The sequence below is a fragment of the Metopolophium dirhodum genome, chromosome 4 (assembly GCF_019925205.1).
Source record: "Metopolophium dirhodum isolate CAU chromosome 4, ASM1992520v1, whole genome shotgun sequence".
Taxonomy (NCBI): Eukaryota; Metazoa; Arthropoda; class Insecta; order Hemiptera; family Aphididae; genus Metopolophium; species Metopolophium dirhodum.
The window spans coordinates 23,940,127-23,966,426 of NC_083563.1; the positions used below are offsets into that span (position 1 = coordinate 23,940,127).

Consider the following 26,300-nt stretch of genomic DNA (forward strand, 5'->3'; position numbering starts at 1 on the left):
CGAAGGTCGTAATTTTTCAATTTTCCGTCAGAGAAGGAAAACACGAGTAACGTAAATCGCTTGGTGAGGAGCAATTTTATGGAATTAAACGCGATTTCGTAACGGGACACCGTCTACGAACGGCACCGATTTAAACACAAGATAAACTGATAAAATAATGTTGTTGTCGTCGTTACCGGACAATATTATGTATACTATATGGTACGCACACACCTCCGGGGGATTCAGGAAAAAAAACGTTCGGAGGACATTTTCCACTTAAGCAGTTAAGCCCTTCGTGATAAATACGCTAATGGAGGCGACCTCTCAAAATTGTAAATGCCTAAATCATGATATTATACACATTACACAACTATAACACAAGAACGCACAGTTATATACTACTTCAGGAAATCGGTCAAATGATAATATTATTATTTAAATTCGAACGACAACGGCGATACCACAATCCGGTTTGTTATAAAATTAAACACACTTTTTTTTTTCTTCTCGAAATCCGGTAAATCCGGATTTTATCAATACCGATTTAGATACAATCGAGATCAAAATATCGAACCGATGAACTCTAAACCCACGGAAATACAAATAACAGATAGTTTTAATTGTAATAGAAAATTTCAATGTTTAAACTGTTCAGAACACCAATCATTTTTAATCGAAATAATATTTCACATCTAAATGATAAAAAGAAAAAAAAACCAAAAAACATTATTTTGTCTGTATTACCGGTGTAAAAAGAGCAAAACCAACATTTAGTCTTGACGACAGAAAAATAATATGTGTAATATGTGTGTACCGACACCTGTTTTTTATTTATTAATATTGCCGATTAAAGAAAAAATGTACAATCTCAAAAACTTGTTGGCAGTTCATTGTTGATTGCCAACTAGTTTTCGAATATCGCTATTGCATACGCGGGTGTAGCAAGATTAATAATCCTTTACGTACAATGGGCAAATTTAACATCAATTAAGTAATATAATTCAGATGCCTATATAAATGTTTTTTCCTAGGACTATAAAATAAATCCATTTTGATAGTACCGATTGACAAAAATAAACGTTAAAAATAGACTGAATGAGCACCTTCTCTAATTGGTTGTTTTCCAAACCATTATAATTGGTTACGTTTACTTTAGTTGGAAACGTTTATAAAATTATATTATATTTTCTATGAAGTGCCTTGATATAGTATTCCAGACGATGATTTCACAGAAAGCACGGCACTACTACGATAATAATTTTATATTTTAGGCTTGCAGTAGGAAAAATCCAAAAGACGGGGAATACAAACACCACAAATTACTACCCGTGTGGAGTGCTAGACACGGTGCGAAAATAACATTGTGAGACCCAACCATAAGACATTTTAACTACACCGGACACGGTCGTGCGGCGAGACACAAGTGCGTACGGGCAGGGTGTGTAGTTGTAGTGGGCGTGCGACGGAGGGTTGGTGTATGACGACGTTGACACTAAGGGCGGCGGCGGCGGCGGATGGACTAGGTTCAACAAACGTCGGGAATTACGTGGGCCGTAGGCAATTTAATTTGGCACGCGGCCGCCCGCGCAAAGGGGTAGTCGGGTTGAAATTCACGTAGTGCTCGACGCGTGGGCCGCACTTTACAGGGTTGGAGGTAGGTGGTGCAGTATAGTGTCCGGTATATTATAGGCTATGAGCTACCTATACGTCATACAAAACGAGTTTTTTTTTGAATTTTCGGGATTAGTCCTAAAATCAATTTACAGTGACGCAATTGAAAATCGCGGTTCAGGTGGAGGGTAGGTAGTATTATATTTTAATATTTTACTTTCCACTTTTTGGAACTTAAAATATAGATAAATGTCTAATACAGTTGGCGGTGATAAAAATAACTGTAATTTTAACTAATTTATACCTACGAATAACAATGTACCTATTTGATTGTATATAGATTTTATATATATTATACATAATATTATATTATATATACAAACAATATAAAATTTCACATTCATGAAAGTATTAATATTTGACTATTTGAACATTGACATGCACATCAGTTACACCTATAGTTTACTTACTGGATTGAGTTTAAAAATGTGCATCGTTATTCATTATTAATTGGAATACGAAAAAGAATGATTGTATTATTAATAGTCATGCGTGATGACAATATAGCACCATTTCGCGGTCTGAAAAGGATAGGAGTTTACACCGTTTCGTTGCGATAAGAAATGGCGACCAGACACAGTCCAGCTCGTAACAAAAAAGGTAAGACTACATGGCTAGACCGATAATTAATAATTATACTGTGGTACATCGCCCTTTTGAACCACCATCAGTGACCTTGTGAGCAGAACTCCGATTAAAAACGTTTCTCACACGTGATTGATATTTTCGATTTATCAATGTATTAATATTGTCGCGTTCCTCCTCAAAATAAGAACATCACCATCCAACAAAAAAAAACTTGACACAAGATCTCTACACAGCACAAGTATAACCAGTTCAAAAACGAACATTCCGAAACTCGGGATTTCTAGCTCCTGCAACCACCAGGTCTTGTTCAAATATGTTACGTCGTTGAACACACAAACAGTAGCTGTATACTATTTATTTTATTCAAATTTGTTTTTTTACCTAGATCGTTGACGTGGGCGTCAGCCACATTCATACACATCCGTCCTCTAGCAGCCGCCGCCGACGTCGTGACGCAATCGGTGTTGTTACCATCGATCGCCAATCGCCGCCGCCACCGCCGGCGAACACACCACCACTTTCCCTAACCATAACCTGAGCACGCGTCGCCGCCGCCCATGTCGCACGAGGGCTTTTGTCTGATGCCGATGCCGTCGCCGCCAATGACGTTGGAACGTGGCCTTGACCACGTGGGTCCGAAAACGGCGGCGATGATACCCGGGATTTATGAAGCAGCGACGTACGTGTGCGCCCGACCGGCGCTGCGCGGCGTGACGTTCAATCAACCCTCCTACCAGCACGTCTACCCTCTTCCCACCATCATGACTACCCACCCAGACGACATAGACCCCCCACACACACATACGTACGCACGCACGCACGCGATATTGTAATATTATATACCTATACATAAAACACATTTTTGAACCCTTTGAAGGAAAACCATCTGCAAATATCGGCGATATGGATTTTTTCTCGTCCACCCACCTACCTACATAAAATCCCCTATGACACCTGAACCGCTGAAATTCGACTTTTTTGACAGTGAAAATCCGTTATTATATCGACTCCCACGTATTACTTACGTAACGACAACTAACGGTAGAGAATCGCGGAGAAGATATACCGACCGCCAACCACCACTATACCCGCAGTAACACGGCTTTCCCCTCGCCACCGCCGATCACCACAAAACTTCATTTAATTTTTTTGCGTTCATTCAGTAAAAACGTTCACACCACGCGTTTCGCGCCCTCGGAAAATTCGAGGGCACGCGCACATGCACGCACACTGAAAGTTTATCGCGCGCTTAAACCGTATCTGTGGCCGTTGAGTTTATATTAATGACGAGTAGTTAATGGGCGGTAATGCCGGGCAACTTCAAAGGGCAGCGGTATATCATCGACGTCTTCAATTAGAGCGACATAGTAAAAGCTTTCGACTGGTATTCGATGACTAACCACAGCGGTGAGTGCTATTGAGGCGCGTGCGCGAGTTTCACACGTCCAATAACATTATATCGTTATACAATTACAGCGAGTTTTAGTGTAAAACGGGTGGAAAGGTCGCGCTCGTGCTTACTCTTTAACCACGAAAATGATATGGCGCTTACTCACATCACTCTGTATGCTATTATGTATACAGGCTCAATTGCCCAAATGGCAACTGGCGAGCTATTATGATATTATAATATATCATGACGTCAGCAGTCGCGACCCTGACAAAGAGGTAAGCCGGTGGCGGCGGCGAAAACATCGGCGATGATTCGCCGAAAGCACTGGAGTTACTCACTTCCACCACGTTCCGCTTATTATAGTGGTTCTTATTATATTACGAAACATTTCAATCTATTTAACTAGTAGGTAGGTAGGTACTCAAGATAATTTATTATAATATCACACGACTTAAGAGTTAGATACTTTGGTTATCAACGATCTATATATTGTTAATTTTAAACAGAGAATGAAATATTGACAACATGAGGTAGTTATAACATATATGTATTATAGGTACCATTTTATTTCGCTAAAAGTATGAAATGTTAAGACCCCGTATCATTACGTCATTGTTATAGGTACTACGGTGACAGGTAGAGTTGATCATTTTTAAACGAACAAATAACAATAGATATGACAAAAATACCTTCTTTAATACCTCATCGGCTACTAATAATATGTAGTAGTCTAATTTAATTTTCATAGTTAAATTACATATACGAAAAATACTTCTTCGGATAATACCACTTGCGTGTTTTTCTTACAAGCAGCAATTTAAAAATTGTATTAGACCTTAATTAGTACAATGTTAAATGTTTAATATTTCTCATAGGATTTTATATTAAATCAGCTATCACATTTTAAAAACAATTTCACATTTTTACCTACAAATGTTTGTAATTTAATGCATAGAAAACAATACATTAAAAATCCACTACAAATGAGTTACACAACATTAAAATTCATATAAATCGTTGGAAATGAGGATTTATAATAGGAATGTTCAAATATTTTAAGTTCAATGATAAACGGTAATTTCTAGTTAGAATAAATCAAAAAATCAAAATAAATATTGAGTTAATGACCTCAAAAAAAAAACATTTATTAAAATATTTCAAAATACTATATTAGGCATAATGCTGCTTATTCAATACCTATCCCAAATAACTACCTATAGCAGATATTTATAGTTTACATAAACTAATAATTTAGATATAACCGACGGGTGTATTGTGCAATGTCATAATATTTTTGACACGATTATAAAACCATTAAATTGCATCAAACAGATCGATTCGAGCACATCAAAACCAATTATAATGGTGGCAAATGGAATAAAATGGAACTTCTTAGTTATTACTCTACTATAGTAAAACTAACCTATATTAAGTATATATTTAAAGAACCATTCTGTATGTTACACTTAAAAACTGTTTAACAAGTATAAAGGATTTTAATTTTTTTTTTTTTACTTTCAGGAGAATTATAGAATTTAGGCATCTGTTATTCTAGTGCCTAAAGGTACAATAAGAGTATGTGATAGGTACACGATAACTATACGAAAAACGCGAAGAAAGAATCTACCCAATAATACCTATCTCTTATTGATTTTTTTTCAGATAATTTATTTATTAAAATGTATTCATAAGAAGATATCCACACCGGTCCTTTTCCGTCATGGTAGGTGATTATTCCCAGGAATTGTTCGAGTGGCTAACTTATTTTGATGCGAAGAAATAGGGATGGGAAGTAGTTTATTATGAAAACATTTATTATAGTATGTTATTATTACTTCTGTATGGAAAGTAAAATTTAAAATAAATGATAGGACATTAAGTGATTGTGCGTAGGATATTGTTTTGAAAAGTTTGATTATTATTGAGATTAGATTTTTTGGCATTGCCTAAGAGTCTACATCGCAAGTCCATCACATCGGCTTAATCAAGGATTTCTAAATTAAGTAAATAAGGTTAAAAACAATGTTGCCGTAACAGCATTTTTTTACATCGATATACAATTAAACCATTATTTTTAAAATTGTACATTCATGTGGATTTTTACGCAGTACCATCACCTATTTGTCATTCAAATTTCAAACCAATATATAATATATAGGTAAATAATTAATTGTTAAACGATCTCAGTAGGTATGTAATGAAGTTTTTCATAATAAATGAACATTGTGTAGAGCTGCTATGGGAATATATCAGTTATTTTTGTTAGATATAATGCAGCACACTACCTTCCGAAAGACTCCCACGTGGAAATCAATATAAATTCAACGAGTTAAATCACTTATAGTATAACATAGTTGACAATTTTACATTATAGGTATCTATTATCTAGTGTAGGCCGACTCACACGTGTTATGTAACTTTTAACAATGGGAACTACAGCTATAAAATTTTTCTCAATTTTATATAATTATAATAAATGCTGAACGTATTATATTGGTTATCAAAACATACTATAAATTATATAAACGTTAAATAATTACATATACGATTTTGGTGTTACCGTCAGAGCCCACTATATAAAACATTTTTTAAAGAAACATGGACAATTAGTTCATATTTGTACCTTCAGTTAAATGGAATAGTATGAAACTTAGTATATAAGAAAATAAATAATACAATTAATTAAATATAAACAGATGTTGTTAGCATACAAAATTGGAATTGGTATACTTTAGTTATAGTAATTGTTTTAAGATATATTTTATCATAGAATAAAACGAGAAATAAAACTAAAACGTAATGGTTTTTAATTTTATACATATTCATTACACATTTTTACTTTTCACTGGTATTCATTTAAAAACAAAAATTAATTCATTTCATTCCGAAATAAATAAAAATCACGCATTAATCCTAATATTTATTAGGATAATAAAACACATTTTTAGTGTAATACATTTCATTTTCATTGATTTATTGGTTCATGTGTAATGTTGATTACCGAATACATGTTAGGTACCTACATTGGCTACATATTCAGGTTACTGAAATTTAAAATCACTTACATCATCAAATTTCAATTTCAAGGGTTCAAATAATTTCAATCGAATCGTACCCCCAAATAGATTAGTGCGTAGACCGTAAAATATTTTTTTCTGGGGTCAAACAGGGTAACAATTTATCATTTATCTCTACTTCTTTTTCAATTTGTATTAATATAAAAAGCAGTTATTCGTTGAATAATAAGATTGTATCAAAATGTATAAGAAAAATATTAAAAATTAAAAAGATACACCACATTGATGTACACTTCATTTTCATTAAAAACAAATAGCAGTAAAATGTTATTTTTAGTTACACAAACTGCAACCACTTTAAAGAGGACGTCGTACTCGCCCGTGTTGTCTTCGTCTTACAGACATGACAAATTTTCGTTCACCAGTTTCAATAGTGTGCTATAATTATGAGTATTTTCAAATATTAATATTTTACATCACAAGAATTATAAAGAAGGTTTCAGAATTTATTTACCTAAAGTAAAACTATTATTTATTAAAAACAAATCAAATTTTCCATTTAAATCAAATTATTAGCCCACAATAATATTACTAGAACCAAATACTTAAAAATTATAATATCGGGAGCCCAGTGTTAAAAATCAATGATACTTGAAAGTAGGTTCTATGAAAAATTAAATTTATTATTGAAAATTAGAAGTTTTTATTTCTAAAGATCCCTATTTTGTTCAAAATGTCTCTAATATCAAAATTCATAAAATTGTGTGCTGTATATTTATTACAATATAAGGGGGGGGGGGATAATTTATATAAATTAAATGAAGTAATTATCCAAAATAAAAAAGCCATCTTCGAGTATTATAATTTTAAAGCATTTGATAGAACGGATTAATTGCGTTGCATTATAATATACCATAAAGATTATACAACAGTTAGGTGTACATATTATAATAACTACCTACTGCCATTGTAAATATTATACCATTGAAAATAATTTCCGTAAATAAAAATAATAATAATTATTATTATTAGTGTTTATGTGCTTACCAACGTAAAATTATTCAACTGATTTTAGAACAGTAAAACATTTTCGATTAATTTATGTACAGAATATTATGTACCTAGTCACAGATAAATAAAACGTCAATACAATACAGGGTGGTTCCACTGACGTATTTCGTATTTGACACGTCCGAGTCAGTGGTCACTTTAATGGTACTTAATCTTTGATAACAACGTGATACGCATGCGGCTCTCTACGCCAATTTATTATAATATTATATTATTATTCTGTATTCACAATCGGCTGTCGGTTTTAATGCATGACTAATGCAATTTTCAAAGGCACAATAATACGATTACAACAAAAAAAAAAACCGTCTGTATTATGCACAATTTGACGGAAAATCCTATACGCGAGTCGACATGAATTAATTTACCACATGAACGGTTTCAGCTCGGGTGAAACAAGGAACGGGTGGAACAAGGAACGAGTGGACAAATCTGCACAGCCGCGTGTGTTTACATGTGGTGGTTCACATCGCAAAACATTGCAATCCACTAACGATACCACCAAAGTCGAATAAAATATATTTATTATCCGGCGAACATCTATTGAATATTATCTAAAAATAATTAATTAGGTAATAAACCGGTAACGCATTGTTATTAATATCCCCAATAATAATATTCAGGTAGTAGAGTAAATTCTGCCTTATTTCTGGGTTACTTTTATACATTTTATTTTTAAGTCAACGTAATTAGGTACTTGAAGCAATCAGCTCATTAGAATTGCATTGAATATTTAACTTTTACTCAATTTATAATAAATAGTTCGAACGATAACGATGATAAACAAAAACATAATTATAATTTATATTTATTAGCAGTGAAGTGCCTTCTCATTATTTCACCAAAATAATTACAGTTAATTAATTTCAAGTACCTACCTGTAAATATTTAAATGCAGTTCACGATTATTTACATTTTACCGGTAAATTTGAGTCTTATACATCGGAGGAAGCAAGGAACTAGTTCAAACAATATAATATAATATTACAAAGGTGAATATTTCATTACCCTTTGAACTATGGCCAAAATCGGTATTAGCGACCTTGGAATGCTAAAAACTTTTAAAAAATATATTGGGAAAAACAAATTAAGTCTTTAGTGCTAACTATACCTACATTAACTTGCACAAGATAAAATAAACTTTACACGGTAGTAATCAAATAAAGGATCGTTAAATAGATAAAAAAGTATTTCTTGATTAACATTAACGTCAGTAATAAATTGTACGAATACATTCTGTTGGCAGGCACGTTGGAGCAATTTTTGATAATAATTGTATTTTATAGCAAGCAAATTCAACGATACAAGAAATATTTTTCTTTCATAAACCACGTACCTATTTTCTTTAAGTAGGTAACACATTTTACTCTGATCATTTGAGTGTCTTTACGAGTATTATCAGCTGCGCAAATACCAAGACAATATTATTTTTTTCTGCACACTAAATAGTTTATAATACCTATCACAAATAATTTATAATTGAAAAAAAAACTTTCGGGAACGAACCGAATGAAATGTAAAATTTTAAACGTGTGTTTTTGAGTGTTGACAAACGAATGACGTACAATAATAACAATACAACGTGATAGAATGGAAACTTACCAATATTGTCGGCGAGAAAGTGGCGGGAAACGGTTGAGATTTGAAAATAATATTTCCAATCTCACATCGTCTACGAGCAACGGCAACAACAGCAACACGACGACGACAGATTGATCGACATGGACCAAAATCAGCAATCAACGGTGTTCGCGAAGAAAATACTGTTGGAAAATCAGCAATACCTGTTGGTCGGTATCGCGCGGGAAACGTGACCGTAGAACGTGGCGCAGTGGCGGTGGCAGCGTCCGCCGCGGAGAGGAAGACTATGAAAAGCCTATTTGTGAAAACGATTTTATTTCAGTAGAAGAGACGGACAGAGGATGGATAGACAGACCGATCGGGGGGGACCGTACACGACGGCTACTACTACTGTACTACCGTACGGAGTGTCGCGCGCGCGTTCGGTTATTTCTGGCCGCGAAAATTTCAAACTCGTAACGACGAGTTTTTTTAAAAAAAAATCGAAAAGGACTTGACGTGCGCGGACGACCGGCGTACGCGGCGAGGTGACGGTCGACGGTGCGATGGAGAAATGTAGAGAGGAAAAGTAAAGTGGGAAACGACGAAATGATAATAACGAAAAAAAAAAAAAACTGAAAGCGTCACGGAGCGCCGGCGTGTGCAAACAGCGCGCCAGACGAAAAGACTGTGCGGAAAAATGCCCCCGAGCGCGAGGAAGAACCACTTTGTGCCACCCGGGACTGTAGTAGTGTAGTGTTGCCAACACGACCAGCACACACGGCGCGCATCACTCACGTACAAGCAAATGCGCCGCCGTGCGCGCGCGCGCAGTGCGCTCACCGCGCATTCTACACACACACGCAAACACAAGCACACGCACATGGGAACGGTGACGTCAAGACCGGGCGCCCGCGTCTTTGCGGGGGATGAGGGTGGGCGGGGGGTGAACTTTTTTCGTTATTCCTTTCGTATCGTCGTCGCCGGACGCAATAACGACATGGCAGTAATTCGAAAGTCCGAATTCAGTTACCGACTTGTTTTGCACGTTATTATCATAGGCGGTACGGAATACCGTTTACATTATAGCTTTGTTTCGTAAAACTAAAAACCATTTTGTTTAAATTTTAAATAATACAGCGAAAATAAACCATAGGTATTGGAGTATTGCATATTATTATTATGTATTACGGATTTCGTCAAAACTTTTGTTCGTGTATACAATGTGCATGTTATATACTTATAAAGAATTGATCTGTGAATACCTATGCAAATTTTTTCTTTTCGTGTACCTATATTATATGGTGCATTATATTGTATGCAAGTTATCACTATTTGAAATAACGGCGTGGTCTTCGTGCATTAAAATTTCATACATTTTATTAATGGTAAAAGTATTGTTTATTGTATATTCTACACGAAAATCCGCTATAAAGTTACCTTTTCCATAATAATATATGGTATAATATATACATATGTATGCCTGACCCATAGCGTTATTACTTATAGGTTGTTTGTTTCGAAAATTGTTTTTAAACCTACAGTTTATTAGACTCTTTGAACTCTATTCACACCACTATAAAATATACTAGAAAGTAAAAAAAAAACGAAAGAGTTTTTAGTTTTAACATAAACAAAATTAACAATTATGGTTTAAGAGGACATCACAGCCGCATGTGTTGTCTTCGTCTTACACACGTACGATATAGCAGTCTGAGTAGAACTCGATCAATTTTGGTGTTAGAATTAAAACACCTATTACAAAATTAAAAGATGACAATATTTTGGAGGGCATGACGTTGAGTTCTTTTCTAAAAAATTTAAATTTTGAAAAGTTAAAGGTATTTTAAATTTATTGAAATTGTTGATATTAAACGATATAATGAACGTTATATTGGGTATAATGGAAATATTGTCTATATCGTACGTGTGTAAGACGGAGACAACACATGCAGGTGTGAAGTCCTCTAAAAACTAAAGAAGTCCAAAGTTGTAAAATTGAAAAAATTATCGGTGATATAATACTGCTATGTGATGTGTCATGACGTGTGATGCCTCCGTCGTATAATATAAATATAGGTACAATATTGACGTGTTTGACCGTGTTCGCGGTCAACTCGCATGAACCTAAAAACGGCAGAGACTAGTTGTATAATACATGCTATGGCACATCGTGTGAAACAGGTTTTACAGAAAAATCTTGGAGATCCAATTCGGATGTGGATATTAGAATGATTAATGATATTACATGATAGCCATATGCGGGTACCAATTCAGATGCTATTCCCGCGTACGCGACCGATATAATAATATTCTCGATGTACGGAATAATAACTTAATCGTCGTAACATATTTTGACAGTATTGCTCATTTTAATTGTTTTATTTAAACTGTCAAAAATCCACAGTTATTCACAGTAATCTACAGATATTACTTGAACAACGACTGTCAACTACGGTCGTCCTGATTATGACGATCATCATTCGTCGGTCATTGTCATAAAACTATATAAGTCATCCCCCGAAACGGGCAGGTTCCGACAAGCTATCCGCCACCTTACAGTTCCGTCAAGGCTTTTTGTTTTGTTACGATATCGAATACCCATAGGCCATAAGACGGGTATTTATATTATTATAATTTATAATATTGTTATATCATATGAACAAATTAATAAAAATAATGCTAGGCAAATCCATATAATTTTTCCAAATAAATTGTTTAAACTAATACGATTAGGTACTTTCCATTGACAAATAATTATACAATGAACAAGCTTTATGTTATATCTTTAAAACAAACTCAATTAAATATTAATAGGTACATACTAAAAATCATCCTTACAACACGAGGAAAATATTTATCAAAATATCATTAATTTCATAATAAAATCTTTAAATACATGCAATATACAGGTTGGTTTTAGTCTATATAGATATGATCCCCGTTTCACTAGTTATTTTTATTATAAATAGTATAGTAAGTAAGTAATAGTATTTGTATTTTTTATAAATAAACTGATAAATTAATTTTACAATAATCTTTACGAAAAAAAAAAATAAAAATTATAAATGTATTTATCCTAAATTAAAAATCTATTAATCAATATTTCCCATCCCAAATGTTTATTCTTATTATATAATAGTATATTGTTTTTATAAAATGTGTAAAAATATTAATTAATTTATATTCTTATTTTGAATTTGTTATTATCATACTACGCGTAAGAGGTTTCACCTCGGTGGAGAGCAATGCTAGATATATTTCATCTGTATGAATCTTACCTGTAAGTAATATTTAATTCTAGCAATAAATAATATTATTATTTTTACTATTAATATTATATCGTATTTTCGTTATTACACGCTGCCTACGTCGTTGACGTCGCGCGCCAACAATTCGCACCGATTCTCTACAACTGACGGTGGCGTGTAATCGTTTTCGTGTAGGTCATAGACTATAGAGTAATGGTGTATAGGTAAACGATTGGGAATCACGTAAACGGCTATACTCGCAAGTGGCGAAACGTGACATACAAACGATTGTGGTGACGTCTAATTTTTTTATAATAAAATCGAAGAACGAAATAGCGTGGACTCAAAAGTCGAAAAAATATTAAAAATGTGCCTCTGATGTGATGAGGTGATGGATGCCGCAATATTGTTATACACAATCTAATATTCGATTGTCGTCGTTACACAACAATAGCATAATATACTATATTGTTATAATACTGCACTTTGATTGAGTCGCCACTGCGGCCACGTTCTCGTGTTTTTATCACGATTCCGGTATAAAGGATTTACGTCGAGAAAAGAAAAATATTTATTAAATTAATTATTAAACGATTTTAACGATACTATAAATTATATTATTACTTATTAGTTATTAGGTACTACAACATTTTCAACATCGCAATCACAAATATTTTAACTCATCGTTTGTATTACCCGTTCAGGTGTACATAATATTAAATATTTATTTTCACCTTGCCATTTTATCGAATAATTATTGAACTTTACACATCTTGTCACTATATTATATAGCATTATAGCTACTACTTAATACTATATTACTATATAAATAATGACTTTTCATTCAAAAAGCGAATAATTATTTTCCAGGAAAAAATGCGAACTATAACAACGACGACCACGATACAACCCTCGGAGTTTGGACTTAGTAAACGGTTTCAATACGTTTACTTCATTATTTATTTACGTCGTTTTTAATATTATTATTCATTTGTTTTTCATTGAAAATATACAGTACAATTATTATTTATTGATATAGACACAACTTGTACTTACAGGGGTGAACTGGGACTAAATCGTAAATGGGTAAATCGTCACACCGGGAAACTGACATAATTGGGTCAATTATTTAGTCGCGAGTCCTCCAGAAATGTTCATAAAGTATATAGTATTATAAGGCTCTAATTCTTGGAGTGGCTTATTTAATTTGTATTTTAAGTTCAATATTTTGATTTTTGTATTTTTTTTTTGTAATTTAAAAACGTATTCGTTTGTTTGTACTAAATAATAAAACACAAAATAACGGCTCCAATTTGTATCGGCCCTGCAGTATAGGCGCCGGCGATTGCCACATCAGCACCCTAGCCAGTCCGCCACCGCGAGAGTGCAACACGTTCATACACTTTTAATACAGTATTGTGTGACGTTAAGTATATAGGTATTATATAAACAATCGATTTCTAATAAACACATCAAGTTATTAAAGGGAGAATAATATTTCGCAACTTTATACAATTATTATACCTATTTCATGTTATAATATTATGGTTTTTTTTTTTTCAGTTTTCGAATTTTAATTGATTTTAAATACTCTCATCATTAAATACGTAACACAATACGCGCGTGCATATCCCATGCATCAAACCTTGATAATCACTTTCTACGCACAATCTCAGCAGTTATACGCGTTAATTAGTATTCGGCGTTCGCCAGTGATCGGCGATTGCAACCGAATCGCCACGACCGCCGTCATATTATGCGTACGAGTAGCGAGTACAACGCTTTTTCAGGGCACATAACACCTGCATTTATTCATGGGTCGACGTTTAAAATTCGAACAAGTATCTTATATTATTCATATTATATTTTATATTATGTCGTACGACAAACGCACAAATCTGATAAACGATATTGTAGACAATTTCCCAAGGTTCTTAACCTCGTCCGTATTGCTATGCAAATTGTTTTACGAAACGCATTTTGAGACACAAATACGATTTGCATTTAAACGTCACCGCGGTTATATCAGTAAAAAATCACAATTGTCACCATTCTAGGTGCATTTAAATTGTTCCCGAAACTTATGCGGCAATTATTATATGTGTATCTTACAATAAATATCCTCTGTACGCGCATCGCCGAAATAATACAGGCCGTTATCGAGTCGTTGGATCGCAATAATTTACAATCTTATTACGAAACGCTCATTATTGCATACAAAATATGATTTTCCTCCAAACAAGTGAAGATCGTGTCGTAACGTACAGTACACCGCGGTGTATTGATAATAAAAGGGGTTTAAGCGAGCGACGGTATTCTACCTTGAACCCGTGTATTATAATAGTAAATAGTTTAACTATATACATTCCGTAATTTTGTTATTCTTAACAGCGGCGCGTGCAAGCTGTAGAAATCGGGAAACATTTATATGAACATCGCACACACTAAGCATAGAATTCATATTCTAAAAACATGTGATTTGACATCATGGACGTATTATGCACACACATATATTGTATTTATGTGGCGGTGACGTTTTCAAATGTCGAAACATCCCGGTTAGGGTTTGTGTCTAAAAATAACGTATAATATAGTGAGCCGGACATGATGATTTTAAGTAAGTAAATTACACTTAGTAGCACTGTTGTACGAGTAAGCACTATATTGCACAGTAATCATTATGCACTATGTCACTATACCTACTATTGTCTATTATGAACTTGGCGACTTTTGAAAATGCAGGTTCGATATAGGCACAAACTTACCGAATGCAAACCTTGGTTTGGTTCCTTATCATATAATCTAATACGACGAAGAAGTTCCCTCGAAGAATTAGTTCAGCAATTAGTTCATGAACAACATCCAAGTTTTTAGTCACCCAACACTTGTATATAAATAATATTATTTGACCGCTCAAATGCCCTTTAGAAGTTGTTCTCTAACTTATTTCCAAGAACACTAAAATATTATATTATTATTATTATTATTTTTACATTATAATCAAGAATATTGTAGGAAAGATAAGAGAATGCAATAAATAAATAATAATAATACGACAATATGACGTGATTCAAGGAATCAAAATACGTCTGCTACTTATATAGCAAAATAATAATAGAATTATTATGGGTTTCCGTTACATACGAAATGTCTGTATTCCGTGTCTGACGTCTGCTGCAGTTGTAGGTTAACGTAATATTAATAATTGACTAATTCATTATTTAATTAATGCTGTAATAATAAACCGAATCCAAAGAAAATTATAGTTGGAATGCAACGAAAAATTGAAAACTGTTATTAATTTACAGATGTAATTGAAACGTATATTTTATATTAATTAATATGAACACAATATGTTATAAATTTAAATGCAATACAATGTGTCAATGTTGAATGGAATTCGTCGAAACGAATAACATGTATATCGAATCAATCATAAGTGAATTTGGAAGCTTTATATAAGGCTTCAAAGTACACAAAAATATAACAAATATAATAATATATTTTGGGTATTCATATTATACATCACGATTCATGATTTCATCGGTCATAAATGGCGGCCCGTCGATCGTGGACGATTTTTATCTGGCCCGCAGAGGAGAAATTTGTTTTTTAAATAATTATTTTCGATGGTGGTTTAAATAAGGGCTTCGTCTGTTTTTATTCCATTTTTTTTTATTTTACGTTTTCTTTTCTTTCTAAATAATAATATGTACCTACATTGGCTTTTGAAAGCCCACAAAAACTTCCAGAATTTCCGATGTGACCCTTCAAAAATATTAATTAGTAACCCAGTTGTACATAATTTTATAATAATTAATAGCCAATAGGTTAACATCACGTCACACGTTTAAAACGGTAAATTGCTGCTTTAGGTACATCGAGCATTTGTGTAATTAATTAGTATATGTCTTATTGTCTTCTATTAATTAAAATACTCATATACTCATGTCTCACAACCCACATAATATTATAAGTGAAAAACACACATTACGTCATTACAATAATTTCACGTTTCGTACTAAAACATTCAAAATAGTACATAAAATAAATATAGTCACACAGAATATTATATCATAATATTATGTGGATTTAAATTTAAGAAGTCTGCTTCGAACTACACAATGCACTTGACGAACGGGTAAAATACTTTTGTCATAATTCATAAGTAAAATCGAACAGTTTTTCAAGTTTTTGTTACTAACCTTCAGACTTTTGCGTCCCGTGAGATACGTAAAAAAAACGCACGGAGTATGGATACATATTATCATTGATTAAATATATTTAATCAATTATATTATAGTATACATGACACCAACGCGTCATATTATACATATTTGTACTTGTACGTAAATAAATATCAAATAATCGATAAATAACGGAACTACAAGTATAATTTATAATATTACCTATAGATAATTAGATTTTTTCAGAGCCTAATAATTTTAATCGGCAAACGTTAGTAATATTCGGGACTTGATTCGACCGTCGTCTTCGTCGTCGGGATCTCGGCACTATTTCGGTCAGTCACTTTGGGGCTCAAGTTTTCTATGATAAAAAGTCGTTATTGAAAAAAAATGTGCAAAGATGAGTTTATATTACCTATAAATTATAATACAAATAGGTTTTTCGTTATTTTCGTGTCGGGGCTCCTATAATATCTCTATTGCCGCGGGCCACAGCCCTCTGCTTGTGCCAATAGTGCCCAACGATAATTCTCCGGCCCTGCGGTGTACGATATTATTGTACGCAAGCACATCCGGTTTCGTGTACAAAGTAAGTTATCGGCGGCAGATCCGATTGCGCCGACGACATGACGATACTATAACAATCACGTGTGCGCGGGGCGTATATTATACTACACCGCATATGTATACCTCCTCCTTCCCGAGTCATCGCGGCGGTGATAATAATAATACGACGAGTGATGCAGCGCGAGCGCGCGTCTCCGCGGAGTAAACTCGATAGACGTACGACGACGTCAGCGAACACCTGGGCTGCTCCTCTGCCGCCGCCACCGGGTGTCGTGTTCGCCAGAATTGTCTGCACGCGTAATATACGTATACGCCGCCGCGGGGAAGGGTTCACGCGGGTGCGTATACGATATTACAATATATGATGTTATAATATGCGCGGGGTTCAACGATCTCGGCCGGCGGCACTAAAAGATCCCTTCGCGCGTCTGGTCGTGTTGGGCCCTGCCGCAGCCGCACGAGATGGAAAGAGATGTACGCCTCGCGAGAGATATATTACGACGGAGAGAGGTAGACAGGCGGAGTGTGTGTGTGTGTGAGAGAGAGAGAGAGAGTGTGAGAGAGGGAGGGACGGCGTACCAGAATGTGAGAGGAAGAGGAGAGATGGCCGCTTCGGAAGGAGGAAGACGATATCGTCGCCACCGCTGCAATATACGCGTACGGCACTATATTATACACGTAATATACATACGTATATTATGCTTGTGCGTATGTGTATATTATACTATATACGCGGCGTTTCGGAGCATTAACGGCTAAGAACGCAGTGCGGTGGGTGGCGGTTGGAGGGTATACGCGCGCAGACGGGCTCTGACAGATAAAGTCAAGATGCGCGCCGCGCGCGTAAAACACCGATTATTCCCCCCAGATTCCGGATTTCCGTTCTGCGTATAACATCGGTCCAGATGTGTGTTGCACCGGCAACCCCTTTGCCGCACGGGAGCTCATCGTTCCCCCCTCCAACCCACTCTCCACACCCACACGTACTATACCTCGACATACGACGAGCAGCAGTAATAATGTGTAATAGGTGGTTACTAGTAACTACACTTACTATAGTATATTATATTACTACTCGAGCGGACTTAGCGTTCGATTTCTGGAGAGGCTTTGGTTTCGTAAACAGATTTTAAACATTATAGTATTATGCATATAGTACAGTATACGTACAATTGCCCGCTGAAGCTTGTTTCAGTTATATCATTATATGACTATATTATGTATATTCTATATCGTATAGAGCTAAGGTTATAACCATCCTTTATATGGGGTCTATGTCACGTCATGATGAATTCGAGTTGTTTGACTAATACTATATTTTGTTTTAATATAGTTCACATAAGGGCCAATGTTCGCCAACTAAACTAATGTCACTACTTTAGTAATACTTATAATATTTAAATATTTATAACCAATGGTAATATATATAAACAATTTGATTTTAATAAACAGTAATTGTTCGAAATTTTACCTTTTTTGTACATAGGTAGTCACTGAATGTTGACTTTTGAACGAAAATGAAACCTATAGGTTAGGTATGGAACTATGGAATATGCTGAAAGTTTACTGATACTATAAGAATGAAATTATTGTTAACCGTCAGTAGGTGATTGGGAAGTATAAGTGAAGATCGGTGGGCTTACGGGGTCTTAGCTTAATTATGACTATAATTTTTATGTTTAAGACAAAATATATTTATACATTATCATTACTTAGAGATTATTGAATAATATTTCAAGTCCAATTTAATCACAGAACTATTATATCTACAAGACTAAAAAATAAAAAAAACTAGGCATAAATGACTAGCAGACTGCCGGAACAAATCGTAGAGGCTAGATTACCTACAAAAGAAACATTATCAAAATAGTTATTTTAATATGTTTTCATAAACTTATTCGTAATAATAAACTATACTAGTATTTGTAATTACCTATATAAATATTATATTATGTTTGTAAATTACTAGATAAGTATAAACTATACTAATAAATTACAAGGTAGTGTTTTTGTTAAAAAAGGTTATATATTGGTTAATGTGGTTGGTACCTCACTGCTCTATATTATGTCATAGGATATTTAAGCCCCCCCAATATTTATCAGGACATTTGCCTATAGAAGTCTAATGCACCACTCGAATGCTCTATGCCGAGAAACCATCGACACAGTAAATTTACAAGAAATTACATGCACAATATTATAATAGTGAAGATAACCGTTTTTGAAATACGACGGATGTTCAAAAGATCAGGCTCTGGCGTCGACGAGCGGGTCATAGAAACGATACCTGTAAGACGATGATATCGGGCTGAGTTCAACGATCGCCGAGTGACTCAAAAACCAAACGAAATCCAGCCGAACCGTTTCCTTGATCCTTCCGATATAATAATTATTACGTCGGCCCTGCAGCACACACCCGCGCGCATATAGTTAGTATATATCGCGCGCCGGACCAGTGGAAAGTCGACGACAAATTACTATAGACGGTCGTACATATACAGTATAATATTATGATACAGTGAAACTTCCATATTACAAAGTCTCGTGAGGCATAAAAAATTTTAAATATAATTGAATAAATTTGGTTCTCAAAAAAAATTTCGTTAAACGGAAAATTGTGTTAAATGACAGTTCGTTACATGGAAGTTTCACTGTATTATAACAGTCCCCCGGGAAAAACATTCGTGTTCCTATCCGCTATTGCCTCCGAACTTATTATTCGTGTCGTGAATGACAACGGGGATTGCGTATTCGAAAGTTTATGCGGAGAATATATTTTAATGCTATAGGTTTTTTGTTTGTCTTATTTAAGAAAAAAATATTAGTCACAAAAGCCGGGTAGTATATATAGGCAATTGAGGTGATATTTCCGCAGGTGGTGTGGTGTCGGACCCCGACTGTGATTGTGATTATGTATATACGCTGACGGCAGTCGGCTAGTCACCCGGTGAATTCTCGGCTATAACCTACTGACTACCAAGCGAAAAATGTTTTTACAGTTAATTAAAATAAAACAAAAAAATATATACATTCACCCCACGCAAAAAAAGGTTCAAATCCGAAACTTTCGAATATATTTTGGACATAACTTGGTAAAAATCTTTATGTAAAAACAAGAAAACAATCTATATTGAATTTATTAAATGAGCTTTTTCTCCAGACGACCAGACATCTTTACAAAGAAAACAGTAATTATATTTTTTTATCGTCTACTGTTGTTTTTAATTTTGAACAATAATTAAGTATAATAATTTTCTTCAGTGTTTTTTTTTTAATTTTCCCTTAGATTTTTAGATTAATAAAATAACCAATATCAGAAGCTAATTATTGATAAATTACTTTGAAACTATTTGTTAAAAAAAAGTTATAATAATTACTAAATTATTTTGTTTTTATTATTAAAAGTTCATAATAAAATGTTGAAAAACGTTTTAATAATTTTACAAAGCTGGCCGATTTCAAGAAGTAAATATATCAACATTCATCATTTATCAACTATTATATTATAGTTATACTGTTATATACCAAATATACTTGAATTCAAATTATGTAGGTATAACCGTTTAAGAATATTATAAAATTGGTAAAACTAAAATGTATGGCAATATGTACCTTATAACAATAATTACATAATAAATAGGTATTTTTACATATTATATTTTACATTAAAATTATATTTAATAATTTAATTGAAATTTAAAATTAAAAAATATTTTAATAATTATTATGAATAAATTATATGATTGTGCTTAAAAAAAACCAATAAATTATTCTTATTTTTAGATTATTAGCATTACGTAAGATGTTTTAATGAAGGCGTTTTTCCAATTATTAATTTCATGTTTTTTTTTTAAAATATCTTATTATTATTTAATATTTATTGTAGGTCAATCGTGTTAAATGTACTAATTACTTATTATACTTATTAGTTATTATAGTTATTATCAAATTGCTATACGACAAAAAAAAATAGTTTAAGATATAGTAAGTACCTAAGTTAAACGATTTACTTAAATTAATTTCAAATCACACTCGATTTTAAAATCACCTTTAGTCAATTTTTATAAATTTAATACGGAGAACACTTAAAAATGAAATATTAATCATAATATTTATTATTATATTAATCTATATCAATCATAAGAAATCGATGTATAATTACCAAAATAAAATTAGCGTACAATAATAATATGTATATTCAATTTTATACAATTCATCAAATAATTATAGATAAACTTGATTTTTATGTTTATAGGTGTTATCGAAACTAAAATGTTAGTAAGAAATATATAAATAACAAGAAAACATATAGTACAACTAAATGGAATATAAATTATAATATAAGATTACATATATATAAAAAATAAAATAACTAATTATTATAATCGGATATACGTACAAGAATGGCTAAGACAGTAAAACTTGTGAACTATAGTTGAACTTGTAATTTTTTTTTTTTTTGCACTGTAGTTTATAATCCATTTCAATTATTAATGACCAAGAACTGCTGACATTACATAGGATTTACATGTATTAAGTTTTAAGATGGTTTATGTGCCTTACATGGTATAGCATTTGAGCGTTTCTAATGCACGGATATTTAAACTAGTACTATTATAACCTATTATTATTAATACGTCATATTATTAGCAGGGCAGTACATTTAATGATTTTCTATTTTGTTTTAAATTAAAACAAGTGTGATACAAATTTTATTCGAGACACCTTCCTAAATACAACATTTTATTTTACATATTTTTGACGTTAATGCATATAATTGCATAAAACTGTTATTTAATATGTTTAAATTGCATATTTAGGGAAACAATCATGGACGTTTTATACCAATAACCAATGATACGTGAATTATGTCAGACAAAATTGTATTTTAAATTTGAATATACACAAATATACAATATTAATTTTGCTTAATTTTATCTATATTTTGGAATTTTGGGTGCATATTTCCCTATTTTTTAAGTGCGCAAGCGAATGCATTTTTCATGGTTTTAGTGCATAAAATGTACAGCTCTGGTAATCGTTTTTAACATTATTTAATTACATATAAAATTATACATACCTACATGCTACAATATTTACTGTTTATGTTGGTATTATTAAGTATTAATTCATAATAAAACGTCTTTCATAAATATATCGAAACAATTTTTCATTATTTAAGTCATAACTCATAATAACTAAAATCTTATAAATACGTGATGATGGGTAGGCAAAAAAAAACAGTTCTTTTGTTCCGTTTCAAATCTATATGATTAAAATGATGGTTTTTTAATGACAAACGTGTATAGTTTATAAATATTAATTGTTTTCTTTATAATATTATATAATATTACTTGCTTCGTACCATCTACCGATAACTCAAAAGCAATATAATATCGTACTTTTAAACTATTATTTTTTTCTACTCTTGGTACAATATATTATACAGATTTATTGGTATATTTTTTAACTAATAAGAAAAACTCTACCGTTCTTTTGTTTCAAAAAATTTTACCCATTCAACATACATTTATATACGAATATGTGTGTATGTGTGTGCGCGCGCGCACGCGTGTGCAGCGTTTTTGGCACGTGTATAATAAAAATACCTTTGTACGCTAACATGAAGGGATGTGGTAATTTTTTTTCTACAAAAGACATGTATCATTGGGGCCCTGCAGAGAGTACCATATGTTTCTATGAAATACGCATGTATACGAATTTGTTTAGGATGAATCACAGATTATTATATAATTTTGGCCTATGCCCTATTGTTAATTAAATTAGATTCCATAGGTACGACGGACGAAAAGAAATGTAACATATTATTATATGAACCGTAAAAATGGCCATAGCCCATGATGGATTGTAATTTATTATAAAAATGAATGTAGGTACTAGTTACATAGTACTATATACTATTACAGCTGGTATAATATATATATAACTACCTAAACTTTCGTTTTATTAATTATTCGGAAAACGAAAAATATGTTGTGCGCCTGCAGCAGCGTTTGTCACGCGTTTTAAGCGTTATACTAAATTTTTGGTCGGCAGGTTACCGATTCCGAATTTTCCATGTTGACACCACGGGACATGATTTATCGAGAACATTTTTAACAGTGAAATTAAAAGGTCAACATCCTCATTTTTTACGTGTACAAAAATATTACGTGTCGCCACCGATTTTTCCACAATATTTATAATAATATATTATACGGATACTCGTCTCATTGTTGTCTGTATTGTTGCCGTAATGAACACTGCAGATCGCGCACAAAAAAATAAAAAGCATATTATTTATACTGCATATTGTATGCATCAATTATAATATTTCAATATGTCGTGTAAACTCGTTTATTCGCCGAATAGCTGAGTGTACCAGTGTGTTCGGTTTATCCATAACACATAAAACATATTAACATAATATTAGGTATTTTCATTTTCCTAAACGACGTATATTATTTGTTAAACGCACGTGATATGTACTATGCGTAGTAAGTATCTGATGTGATTCTCAGCGGCCGTGGTCGTATTGCCGATGCCAACGGGCGAGGTACCTATATAATACTGCAGCAGCGGCGGAGATCAGCTGTATCGGATATCGCAGCATAATGATATTATTTAACGTACGGATTATCGTTTTAACGGATATAAAACTCGCGGGGTGTATCATGATTGCCGTGTATGTATACTACTGCAGATATACCGAACCGTACGTTACCGTCGAGACTACCACGGTGAAGTCAAATCGCGATCGTCGGATATAATAATATATTAACGCTATATAGTTCTATTATTATGTTAATAACTATCAAGTATATAGGTAGGTAATATCGCATTATTAATGTTATTATGTATGTATAATAAATATACTATATTATTATTATAGTATATGAGTTTATTTTTTTTTCAAGTGTCCGACTTGCATTCGTTGGAACACACTGCAGCAGCAACAATATAATGTTATGTTGATAAGCACATCGAGGAGAGGTATGCCAGCAGCTGCGGCCGCTGCAGATCACTGTGTAGAGATGCTATTTTGGCCGGTGCCCAAGGTTTCTGCGCCGCCAGCGTCTTTGGCCTACGTCCAGCCAGCGCGGAGACGCCTCTGTTGTTAAGGACGTATACGATGCTCTACGCGATGATGATGATGATGGTGATGATGATGCCGACGATGACGATATGATGCTGGCCGAGTACCACCTACCACCTCTATATCCATGTCAAGGGATTTTCGTTTCGGCTTGCCCATTATTATAATGTTAACGTCATTAAAAGTTTACTGATATTATTTCGACCCAAATTTATTGTATCAAGTCTTGTGTGTTTTTACTGTTGTTTTTTTTTATTCGATACGCGCTTTTACATTGAATTTCCCGGAGTTGACTTACAATGAGCACTTTACTTTAAATTTCATCAAACACACTACACACTATATTAAAATATATACGTGAACGTTTTATTCGGCCCCTGTTGCGTTTATACAACACAAGTCTAATATACTTCTGCAATGGTGGACGTTCGTAGATATTTGGTACAAAAATACACAATAGTTCGTATTTTTTTTGTTCAAACTTTGTTCAAGAGATGTCTTATCGGAAATGAATATAATTTACATAAGAAATACGATATTTGATGATTTGATAATTTTGAAGTCGGTGGTTATGAGAATTCCGATATCGAAGACGTTATCACGCTACACGCGCAAATAAGTGTAATAAGTAATAACTAGGTAATATTATTGCAGTGGAACTACAACTATAATTATAATATGCATAATTTATATTATTTTTGTGTTTTATAAATAGTTTTCCTCATTTGTACATAATATGTAGCCATACCGTATTTGAAATAATTCAAAGGTTTTCAACTGAGCCAGTTGTTCTTTTCAAGATTTATTCATAATGTTGCTTTCCCTAATTTCTATCGACATTCAACGTCGATGTACCTATAAACTCAAAAGTCAATATTTATGTAAATAATCAAATAATTGATACGCAATTTAATTTTATCCTACATTCCAAACAAACCTAATTAATAAATTAATATTCTCACTAAACATCTCTGACTACTACTATACTAGTAGTGCAGATAGTTTTTAAAAGGTTGCAGACTGCAGTTTATTATAGCACAAGCATTAATCATTAATGCATTATAGTTAAATACATTGTTTTGTACTGTTACAGTATAATCGTTTTTATATTAATATACATTAATATATGTAAGAAATATAATAAAGTCTTTCTCACATTGAATTGACAAACATTGCACAATAATATTTTATGAAAAAAAAATGTTTACCTTGCAATCTCAAAATGATAAAAAATAAACATACAATTTAAATATTATAAATCAATAAAAAAATATTTTTAAGTAGTTTTAAATATGATTTTAATTTATGTTTGTAATATTTAAAATTCATAATTGATAATAACTTAAATTGCAAAACTGTAATAATTTTAATTAAGTTGAAAAATTTATATTTTTTTTTTATCACAAAAACGAAATTCATTATGTAACAAGAAATGATCTCATATTTTATATTCTAATATGAAACATTGATCATCAAAACATATCAATATAGGTAAGCACTTAATTATAGTGCACACTGTTAATCACTAACCAGCCAATCGTTTTAGTTTTACGACTATGGTTTTGACAGTTACGTGAAATATAGATAACAAAACAATGTTGGCTGTCGGTGAATATAGTCATCTTAAAAAAAAGACAAAACCGCATTTTATAATTATATTATTATTTTATTAGACTAATTTGGTATCCGCGTCAATACTTCAATACTAATGTATTTATTACAATATTACATTTTTCTTTCTAATATTGAAGTAATATTATTACGTTATTCGATTTTCATCATCATATTATACAAAATAATTTATCTATATCTAATATTAATAAAACTCTAAATGCCTAGCAAATTTACTGTCAAATTTTAAATACTGAAATCATTTATACTGCGATTATTGTTATAATAGCGCCATGGGCCATAGCT

General features: G+C 32.7%; 1 protein-coding gene across 4 annotated transcripts in view; it reads right to left on the reverse strand.

The window, feature by feature from the left end:
- Nucleotides 1-26,300, reverse strand: part of LOC132942561 (myocyte-specific enhancer factor 2-like) — an 85,550-nt gene that overhangs the window by 8,037 nt on the left and 51,213 nt on the right. The window contains exon 1 of one of the 4 annotated variants that reach the window (XM_061011103.1): nt 9,325-10,015. The exons of 2 other annotated variants lie outside the window; for them this stretch is intronic. The gene's annotated coding sequence lies outside the window, so the exon portion shown is untranslated. Of the gene's footprint in view, nt 1-9,324; nt 10,016-26,300 lie in introns of those variants that run through there. One more of the 4 variants, XM_061011098.1, reaches the window with a different exon arrangement.